Below are 11,826 nucleotides of genomic sequence, written 5' to 3'. Positions count from 1 at the left end.
CCAGGTTCGATCCCTGGGTTGGGAAGATCTCCTAGAGAAGAGAATGGCTACCCACTCCAGTATTGTTGCCTGGAGAATTCCATGGCAGAGGAGCCTGGTGAGCTAATGGTCCATGGCATTGCAAAGAGTCGGACACGACTGAGAAACTAACACTTTCTCTTTAGAACAGCTAATGAAAAGGTGTAAACTGATCACATTATTTCTCTTCTGTATTCTGTATGGACTCTTCCATATTTCATTTTACAGTTTTTAAGACCTTGGATGAGTCTGAAGGACACTCAGATCTCAGCTAATCTTAAAATTCTTTGCTGCAGACTATCAACTATCTGAGTATTTAGAAAAAAGAGTCAATTGATTGTTTTTGTAGGTATTGTGGTGTAGATATTTGGTATGCCATAATCATAGTCGTTGTCTTTTTCTGTGCTGAGTTAATTCAACTTGTGACTAGTGCTGCTAAGTCCACTGTCTTGGTAATGTTTAAAAACAAAACACAAACAAAACAGCACTCCCTGACCTTGGGCTGTGCTGCCTGTAAGATGTTTATTGGCAAGTAACCAGAGAGCAGCTGACCTTCACATGGCACTAAGGCTCTGCCTTATGCATTATGCCCTGTAATCTCACAACAATACAATGAGGTAGGTACTATTATTATCCCTGAGAGGCTAAGCAGCTTGCCCAGGGTCATACTACCAAGGAAAATGGTGGAGCCAAGTTTCTAAACCAGATAGCCTGGACTGGAGACTAACCTCTTAAACTACTTCAGCTCCTCCTGCACAAAAGAACACATATCAGGGGGGAAGAAAGTTCTGGAAAACAACTCAAGGCACAGAGTAAGAATATGCTACACTCAGATTGGCATCAGAAGGCTTCAGAAAGAAGATTGTGAGCATAGCATCAGGGCAGAGTGGGACTTAATTGGCAGAGCTGAGAACAGAGGCATCATGACAGGAATGGGCAGGGCTTGCTCTGTGGGGTAAAACAGCATCAGGCTAATAGCAGGAGACTAGGTTATGTAGTTTTTAGTAAAATTTTACCTATGTCTATGCCTTCATTTCTCTTTCTGGTTTTCCTTAAGAAGAAAACAAAATGCAAGTAACTACTATAGGACCATACAGCACTCAAACAGGCATAAAACAGAAACATCAGTGTATAAACAGTACAATTTTTATTGACTGAAGTCATTTCTTCTTACTGGTGTACTACAACTGGCCTCATCATTTCTAGCTATGAAAGCATAGCTATGAAAGCTATGAAAATAGCTTCGAAAATCTCCTTTACCTGAATTTAAATCAAGCTCTTTAAATTGTGTTAATGGTTATTCCTTACTTTAACTGAATGAGAGGATTTCCCACCAACCCACTTCCCCATCTTTACTTGAATTCTGGCACCCTGTAACAAATATATGGCAAAGATATTACAGCACAGGAAGTCCAAACTTATTAATGGATTGTGTTGCAGAGTATCACTGTAAATTAGCTATTTGGAACCCGGGATTAATTTTTCCATGGAAATAGTAGTTAAGCTCCTAGTGGGTCTATAAAGCTTGCTTAACCAGGAACATAGCAAAACAGTCACCTTTGTGTTGATCTCTGCCTATTATTCTGAGGACTCCATGGATTTCTCTTCTTATTACAATGTTTTAGCTAACAATCACCTTGGGGACACAGTTTTCTCATTACACGTTTTAGAAAAAGTTGACTATCACAATTTTGCTCAAATCCAACCTTTGATACTGCTTTGCGGGGGTGTTTGTTTCTACTAAGTGAAAAGTATTAGTCGCTCAGTTGTGTCCCACTCTTTGTGATCCCATGGACTGCAGCCCTCCAGGCTTAGGCTCAGTCTCCTCTGTCCATGGAGTTATCCAGGCAAGAATACTGGAGTGGGAAGCCATTCCCTTCTCCAGGGGATCTTCCCGAACCAGGGATAGAACCTGGGTCCTCTGCACTGCAGGCAGATTCTTTACTGTCTGAGCCACAGGGAAGCCCCTTCTTTCTACTAACCATTACTTAAAACACAGCTTCAGTTGGACAGGTGTTTTCCTCAGTCTAAGGTCAGTCTAAGAAGGGAATATCAGACCACCTGACCTGCCTCCTGAGAAATCTGTATGCAGGTCAAGAAGCAACAGTTAGAACTGGACATGGAACAACAGACTGGTTCCAAATCAGGAAAGGAGTACCTCAAGGCTGTATACTGTCACCCTGCTTATTTAACTTACATGCAGAGTACGTCATGAGAAATGCTGGGCTGGATGAAGCACAAGCTGGAATCAAAATATACAGATGACACCACCTTTATGGAAGAAAGTGAAGAAGAACTAAAGTGCCTCTTGATGAAAGTGAAAGAGGAGAGTTAAAAAGTTGGCTTAAAACTCAACATTCAGAAAATGAAGATCATGGCATCCAGTCCCATCACTTCATGGCAAATAGATGGGAAACAATGGAAACAGTGAGAGACTTTATTTTGGGGAGCTCAAAAACCACTGCAGATGGTGACTGCAGCCATGAAATTAAAATATGCTTGCTCCTTGGAAGAAAAGTTATGACCAACCTAGACAGCATATTAAAAAGCAGAGACATTACTTTGCCAACAAAGGTCCATCTAGTCAAAGGTATTGTTTTTCTAGTAGTCATGTGTGGATGTGAGAGTTGGACCATAAAGAAAGCTGAGTGGTGAAGAATTGATGCTTTTGAACTGTGGTGTTGGAGAAGACTCTTGAGTCCCTTGGTCTGCAAGGAGATCCAACCAGTCCATCCTAAAGGCAATCAGTCCTGAATATTCACTGGAAGGACTGATGCTGAAGCTGAAGCTCCAATACTTTGGCCACCTGATGTGAAGAACTGACTCATTGGAAAAGACCTTGATGCTGGGAAAGACTGAAGATGGGAGAAGGGGACAACAGAGGATAAGATGGTTGGATGGCATCACTGACTCAATGGATATGAGTTTGAGCAAGCTCCAGGAGTTGGTGAGGGACGGGCAAGCCTGACATGCTGCAGTCCATGGGGTCGCAAAGAGTTGGGCACAACTGAGCGACTGAACTGAAGGTTGGGGTCAAAAGAAATGGCCAGAGACTGCCAAGGCTGAAGTGATGTCACATTCTTTGCCTGCAGTGTGACAAGAAGGCAGTGATATGGCACTAGGGACATGTCCTGTCCCTGCTGCTGCAGGTGACTATCTGCCTCCTGGAGAGTATCTTCTCTCCCTTATGGGGATTTGAAAAAAAAAGACATTTCTGGCTTGGTATTAGATAGTTGTTTCCAGGATTCAGTGCCCTTGGGTAGGTGTCAGAACTTGGAGATTACCTGATTGTGTGTGCTTTGACTGTAGTTCAATCTCTAATATAGAAATTTCACATTCGAATAACCTAAAGCTACAATGAGGATATGTCCCAAATATGCTTGTCTCAAAAATGTTTTCGTCAGGGCATAAAAACCACAAGAAAACCAAAATCTTTGTTTTAGATAGAAACATTACCAACAAATGTTTCCAAAACAGAAACGCTTAAAGTAAAAAAAAAATTGTACATGTATGGCCACCATAATAGTGAGGCAGGAGACAGTGGGCCTCTGGGCTGGACATCTGGTATTTGTCAAGTGGAATAAATCCAAGCTTTATTCTCACCCAGATACTCCAAGGACAAAGCTAGTGGTAAAAGCTGAGCTCTGCTAGAACAGAGAGATAAAGTACCTGCTCCTGAGGTCCAAGAAAGCCTCCCCGTCTGCACATGTGCAGGAAGGGTTCTTGGGGGCTTCTTGGAAGGCAGAAAGGGAGTGGGGAGGCCCAACCATACTAAGTGTGGACATGCACTCTTAGGCCTCTAGAGTGGGATCCAGCTTAGCAAAAAGGTTGCACACGTATCTTGGGGAGGACCCACGGATCAGTCAGGTGTGAAGAAAGAAACAAGATAACTGGCCAAGAGTAAACAAAGACTTGGAAGGACTGTCCTATATAAGTGATCTACATCGCCTCCATACTGCACTGCTCTGCACTCAGAACTTCCGTGCTCCTCTCCCGGTGTGCATCTCTGCCTAGTTTCTGACTTACTGTACTCCTCTCTAGAGAGGATGCCCATACCCTTTCTCTCCGGGTGTACATCTCTGCCCTGCTTCTGAGTTGGATAAACAGTTTTCCTGTGAGATCTCCCACACATTGTGCTGTGTCTCTAATTATAAACTTTGTACCTGTTTTTACAGTTTTTGCCTCCTTGACACATTCTTGTTTTCAAACAGGGGCAAAAGCCAGGGCCACTTTGCTTCTAGCTCCAGTAATCTAGTGGCTAGGACTCTTGGTTTTCATCCAGGTGACCCAGATTTAATTCCTGGGCAGGGAACTAAGATCTCTCCTCAGGACTGCTCACTGCTCTTTCTCTGAGATCAACAGTCTGATTTTTGAAAACTTTTAGGCTCTGAACACACCCCACTTCTTTTTACCTCCTTGGAAAGCTTCACACTAGGGACCTTTTGATATGACTTCCGAGTTTGCCTTTAGAAATGTTAAGAAAAACATTTCTGTGATTAGGGAAGGTTTATAATCATACCCCTACTTCTCCCAAAACCCACTAAATTTGTATAATAATGTCTGATGTCACTGGTGATTCTGTCAGCACACATTTGCTAATAAAGGTAGGGCTTTATTGCTTAAAGACATCTAATATATTAAACATGCATAAATCCTTCACTTTAAATCCACACAATCTGTGAATCTAGGTGGTATTTTGTTTTTTTTTTTTTTTGTGGCCCCACCCTGTGGCTTTTGGGATCTTAGATTCCAGACAAGGGCTTGAACCTGAGCCCTTTGCAGTGAAAAGTACGGGAGTCCTAACCATTGGACTGCCAGGGAAGTCCCTAGGTAGTATTTTCATAACTTCACTAGTGTCCACAATAAGGTGGTTAATTTTTGAAAAATTAAATTCACTAATACCAAAAGGCAGATCAATTAAAATTTCTAATAATAGTAAAAATATTAAGGCAAGCATTTCTTATTTCAGCTAAAGGCTAAACAAGCTACTTGTGAAATTAAGGCATAACAGAATAAATAAAAGACACTGCTTTAAAGATCACATAGGTAAACTTTGGCATTCATGGTTCCAGGTTACTTCATCCATCGATTAGATTTTTTAGAAAGTACAATTTTACAACCATAGGTAACATTTCTAATTACACTAGAGCTCCACATATACTGTCCACTTTTAGGATCAGGAAGGAAATCTCTCTTAACCACAGTGTTTCAGTGGACACATATACATATCAATATATATATGCACCCCTCAAAACAATGGATAGACGTAGGAACTAGACTTCACAAGAGTGAAATAAGCCACTAGCTGCCTCTAGTGAATGAAAGGGTGATCTAATTGCTGGCTACTCTGTTTTTGGCAAAGAGTAAATGGCAGAAGGGCTTCCCAGGTGGCTCAGTGGTAAAGAATATGCCTGTCAATGCAGGAGCCGCAGGTTCGATCCCTGGGTTGGGAAGAGCCCCTAGAGAAGGAAATGGCATCCCAGTCTAGTATTCTTGCCTGGGAAACCCTACAGACAGAGAAGCCTGGAAGGCTACAGTCCATGGCGTCCCAAAAGAGTTGGACACAACTTAGTGACTAAATTACCAAAAAATGGCAGAAACAGCATTTCCAGATAGAGAGTATAGAGCAGTGGTAGTACCTCAGCAATTATACGGCAAAAGGATTTGGAATCTTTGGAAAGCCTAAGAAGATCCACACTCCTTGAAAGTGAAGGTAATTATCCCAACAGTATTTAAAACAGAAGGGGAAAGGAGTAGGAGGAGGGGAGGAAGGAAAGAAAAACAGTATTTTTTTGGAGCTGTTAGGGGAATTAAACCAGAGCCCACAGAAAGAAGTGTACAGCACACACTGACATGAATGTCAATGTATGGCAAAACCACTACAATATTGTAAACTAAGTAGCCTCTAACTAAAATAAATAAATTTAAATTAAAAAAGTGTTCAGCAAAGTTACCAAGATATATTAGGTGCTCAGTTCAGTTCAGTCGCTCAGTCATGTCAGACTCTTTGTGACCCCATGGACTGCAGCACGCCAGGCGTTCCTGTCCATCGCCAACTCCTGGAGTTTACTCAAACTCATGTTCATTGAGTCTGTGATGCCATCCAACCATCTCATTCTCTGTCATCCCCTTCTCCTCCCACCTTCAATCTTTCCCAGCATCAAGGCCTTTTCCAATTAGTCAGTTCTTTGTATCAGGTGGCCAAAGTATTGGAGCTTCAGCTTCAGCATCAGTCCTTCCAATGGATATTCAGGACTGATTTCCTTTAGGATGGATTGGTTGGATCTCCTTGCAGTCCAAGGGACTCAAAGAGTCTTCTCTGACACCACAGTTCAAAAGCATCAGTTCTTTGCCACTCAGCTTTCTTTATGGTACAAATCTCACATCCATGACTACTGGAAAAACAATACCTTTGACTAGACGGAACTGTGTTGGCAAATAATGTCTCTGCTTTTGAATATGCTGTCTTTAATAGGTTGGTCATAACTTTTCTTCAAAGGAGCAAGCATCTTTTAATTTCATGGTTGCAGTCACCATCTGCAGTGATTTTTGAGCCCCCCCAAAATAAAGTCTCTGTTTCCACTGTTTTCCCATCTATTTGCTATGAAGTGATGGGACCAGATGCCATGATCTTCATTTTCTGAATGTTGAGCTTTAAGTGAACTTTTTCACTCTCCTCTTTCACTTTCATCAAGAGGCTCTTTTTTTTTTTTTTCCAAGAGGCTCTTTAGTTCTTCACTTTCAGCCATAAGGGTGGTGTCATCTGCATATCTGAGGTTATTGATATTTCTCCCAGCAATCTTGATTCCAGCTTGTGCTTCATCCAGCCCAGCATTTCTCATGACGTACTCTGCATGTAAGTTAAATAAGCAGGGTGACAGTATACAGCCTTGAGGTACTCCTTTCCTGATTTGGAGCCAGTCTGTTGTTCCGTGTCCAGTTCTAACTGTTGCTTCCTGACAGGCATACAGATTTCTCAAGAGGCAGGTGCTCAAAGTTAGCCAGATTTGAGTACCAGGAATTTTACTGGGCAAAATAGGGTTATTTAAGGCTATCTATGTCAGCAGTTTTGTTAGCACCTGTAGTTTCTAGGAATTAAGAGATATAACACCTGAAATGAGTTCAGCTATCAATAGAAATTAACACTGACCAATGAAGAGATACCCCACGCCCAAGGTAAGAGAAACCCAAGTAAGATGGTAGGTGTTGCAAGAGGGCATCAGAGGGCAGACACACTGAAACCATACTCACAGGAAACTAGTCAATCTAATCACACTAGGACCACAGCCTTGTCTAACTCAATGAAACTAAGGCATGCCCGTGGGGCAACCCAAGATGGGCAGGTCATGGTGGAGAGGTCTGACAGAATCTGGTCCACTGGCGAAGGGAATGGCAAACCACTTCAGTATTCTTGGCTTGAGAACCCCATGAACACTATGAAAAGGCAAAATGATAGGATACTGAAAGAGAAACTCCCCAGGTCAGTAGGTGCCCAATATGCTACTGGAGAACAGCAGAGAAATAACTTCAGAAAGAATGAAGGGATGGAACCAAAGCAAAAACAATACCCAGCTGTGGATGTGACTGGTGATAGAAGCAAGGTCCGATGCTGTAAAGAGCAATATTGCATAGGAACCTGGAATGTCAGGTCCATGAATCAAGGCAAATTGGAAGTGGTCAAACAAGAGACGACAAGAGTGAATGTTGACATTCTAGGAATCAGCGAACTAAAATGGACTGGAATGGGTGAATTTAACTCAGATGACCATTATATCTACTACTGCGGACAGGAATCCCTCAGAAGAAATGGAGTGGCCATCATGGCCACAAAAGAGTTCATAATGTAGTACTTGGATGCAATCTCAAAAACGACAGAATGATCTCTGTTCGTTTCCAAGGCAAACCATTCAATATCACAGTAATCCAAGTCTATGCCCCAACCAGTAACGCTGAAGAAGCTGAAGTTGAACGGTTCTATGAAGACCTACAAGACCTTTTAGAACTAACACCCAAAAAAGATGTCCTTTCATTATAGGAGACTGGAATGCAAAAGTAGGAAGTCAAGAAACACCTGGAGTAACAGGCAAATTTGGCCTTGGAATATAGGCCAAAGCAAATATAAGCAGGGCAAAGACTAATAGAGTTTTGCCAAGAAAATGCACTGGTCATAGCAAACACCCTCTTCCAACAACACAAGAGAAGACTCTACACATGGACATCTCCAGATGGTCAACACCAAAATCAGATTGATTATGTTCTTTGCAGCCAAAGATGGAGAAGCTCTATACAGTCAGCAAAAACAAGACTGGGAGCTGACTGTGGCTCAGATCATGAACTCCTTATTGCCAAATTCAGACTTAAATGGAAGAAAGTAGGGAAAACCACTAGACCATTCAGGTATGACCTAAATCAAATCCCTTATGATTATACAGTGGAAGTGAGAAATAGATTTAAGGGCCTAGATCTGATAGATAAAGTGCCTGAAGAACTATGGACTGAGGTTTGTGACATGGTACAGGAGACAGGGATCAAGACCATCCCCATGGAAAAGAAATGCAAAAAAGCAAAATGGCTGTCTGGGGAGGCCTTACAAATAGCTGTGAAAAGAAGAGAAGTGAAAAGCAAAGGAGAAAAGGAAAGATTTAAGTATTTGAATGCAGAGTTCCAAAGAAGAGCAAGAAGAGATAAGAAAGCCTTCCTCAGCGATCAATGCAAAGAAATAGAGGAAAACAACAGAATGGGAAAGACTAGAGATCTCTTCAAGAAAATTAGAGATACCAAGGGAACACTTCATGCAAAGATGAGCTCGATAAAGGACAGAAATGGTATGGACCTAACAGAAGCAGAAGATATTAAGAAGTGGCAAGAATACACAGAAGAACTGTACAAAAAAGATCTTCATGACCCAGATAATCACGATGATGTGATCACTGACCTAGAGCCAGACATCCTGGAATGTGAAGTCAAGTGGGCCTTAGAAAGCATCACTACGAACAAAGCTAGTGGAGGTGATGGAATTCCAGTTGAGCTATTTCAAATCCTAAAAGATGATGCTGTAAAAGTGCTGCATTCAATATGCCAGCAAATTTGGAAAATTCAGCAGTGGCCACAGGACTGGAAAAGGTCAGTTTTCATTCCAATCCCAAAGAAAGGCAATGCCAAAGAATGCTCAAACTATCGCACAATTGCACTCATCTCACACGCTAGTAAAGTAATGCTCAAAATTCTCCAAGCCAGGCTTCAGCAGTACGTGGACCGTGAACTTCCTGATGTTCAAGCTGGTTTTAGAAAAGGCAGAGGAACCAGAGATCAAATTGCCAACATCGGCTGGATCATGGAAAAAGCAAGAGAGTTCCAGAAAAACATCTATTTCTGCTTTATTGACTATGCCAAAGCCTTTGACTGTGTGGATCACAATAAACTGTGGGAAATTCTGAAAGAGATGGGAATACCAGATCACCTGACCTGCCTCTTGAGAAATCTGTATGCAGGTCAGGAAGCAACAGTTAGAACTGGACATGGAACAACAGACTGGTTCCAAATAGGAAAAGGAGTACGTCAGGGCTGTATATTGTCACCCTGCTTATTTAACTTATATGCAGAGTACATCATGAGAAACACTGGACTGGAAGAAGCACAAGCTGGAATCAAGATTGCCAGGAGAAATATCAATAACCTCAGATATGCATATGACACCACCCTTATGGCAGGAAGTGAAGAACTAAAAAGCCTCTTGATGAAAGTGAAAGAGGAGAGTGAAACAGTTGGCTTAAAGCTCAACATTCAGAAAACGAAGATCATGGCATCCGGTCCCATCACTTCATGGCAAATAGATGGGGAAACAGTGGAAACAGAGTCAGACTTTATTTTTTGGGGCTCCAAAATCAGTGCAGATGGTGACTGCAGCCATGAAATTAAACGACGCTTACTCCTTGGAAGGAAAGTTATGACCAACCTAGATAGTATATTCAAAAGCAGAGACATTACTTTGCCAACAAAGGTCTGTCTAGTCAAGGCTATGGTTTTTCCTGTGGTCATGTATGGATGTAAGAGTTGGACTGCGAAGAAGGCTGAACGCCGAAGAATTGATGCTTTTGAACTGTGGTGTTGGAGAAGACTCTTGAGAGTCCCTTGGACTGCAAGGAGATCCAACCAGTCCATTCTGAAGGAGATCAGCCCTGGGTTTTCTTTGGAAGGAATGATGCTAAACCTGAAACTCCAGTACTTTGGCCACCTCATGCAAAGAGTTGACTCATTGGAAAAGATTCTGATGCTGGGAGGGATTGGGGGCAAGAGGAGAAGGGGACGACAGAGGATGAGATGGCTGTATGGCATCACTGACTCGATGGACATGAGTCTGAGTGAACTCCGGGAGTTGGTGATGGACAGGGAGGCCTGGCGTGCTGAGATTCATGGGGTCGCAAAGAGTCGGACACAACTGAGCGACTGAACTGAACTGAATCAATTCACCCATGTTGCAATTGTAGCAGGATTTCTTTTTTGTTTGGGCTGTAATTCCCTCAGACTAGGCTATTTAGCTCAGCTGGTGGAAAAACTTAATGGATCACAGCCCTGTACAAGTCAAACGTTACAAAGAGAAAGACACTGAAATGGTACCATATTTGTACCATGTTATGAACATACCCCTATCCCCAGACAGGTATCACTCAAAAAAGCTTGCTGGTCACAAGAGGGACTGCATAAAAGGGTGCGGTCAGCTGAAATCAAACACATCTTAATGTCTTGAAAAATTCAAAGTATTTCTATAAAGTCATGTCACGCATAAGGAACAAGTTGCTCAAAATCCTATTTTTCAACTCCACTAGATTTCATTAAGGGAACGGATTTCCTTGTTATGACCGAAGTGTTTGATTTCTAAACACTGAAAAAAACCCCAAAATTGTAAATAGAACACAACTTTAAAACTGAGGCTTCTGAGATGTTAAGAATCAGTTAATTTTTTAATTACTTCAGATTTTTCTAGCAAATAGTAAGATAAAAAATCTAGGAAAAAACCCAAGACTATTCAGGTACTGTATTCAAACTGAGATAATAAAGATGCGGGTGAGAATGAAAATACTTAGTATCTGTTATATGCATTATTTGAACTCACTTTAATATTATGGGAATTTAGACATTTGGAAGCTCAAAAAATAAACATTTTAAGGTGAGCCATCAGTTATTTTTACATGCTTTTTAGTCAATTTTAAGTTAAAGGAATTAAATATTCTACTGATATAAGACACTGATATTACAAATTCATTTCCACTATGTCAGGCAATCTGCATCAGAAAAATAACTTTTAGTACAAGATTCATCATTCCCTGTAAAAATAGAAAAAGATCTTTTGTTCATTTTCTAGTATTCTTCTCTTTCTTTACAAAATTAGCAAAATATCTCTGCGATTTGTTCTCCTCCAGTAAGATTTCTGTGGCATTGTTGCAAGTGAGCAGCATCCTGTCCCTCATCTCTCTGTTATCTCAGCTTTGATCCCCCCATCCTGGGTAACTTTGATCCCCTCTATCTACTAACCTTTTGCTTATTGAAGAAAAGCTGATTCATGACATCCATTGTAATATATTAAAAGTAATTCATAGCTTGGCAACACATTGGAAGTTCTGAACATTTCAACTCTAACAAAAGCAGACACACTCGTTTTCAATTCTGTGACACAGAAAGTGGTCAGCAACACGTGCAATGCACCAAAAATCTAAATTTTAAAGGATATAAACTAACCAACAACAAAAAAATTAAATGCCTGGATATAATTCTAAATAAGCAACTTTACTTAAAGAAAATCTAAAGCTG

Source organism: Bubalus kerabau, chromosome 3, assembly GCF_029407905.1.
Source record: "Bubalus kerabau isolate K-KA32 ecotype Philippines breed swamp buffalo chromosome 3, PCC_UOA_SB_1v2, whole genome shotgun sequence".
NCBI lineage: Eukaryota > Metazoa > Chordata > Mammalia > Artiodactyla > Bovidae > Bubalus > Bubalus kerabau.
This window is presented reverse-complemented; position numbering follows the sequence as displayed.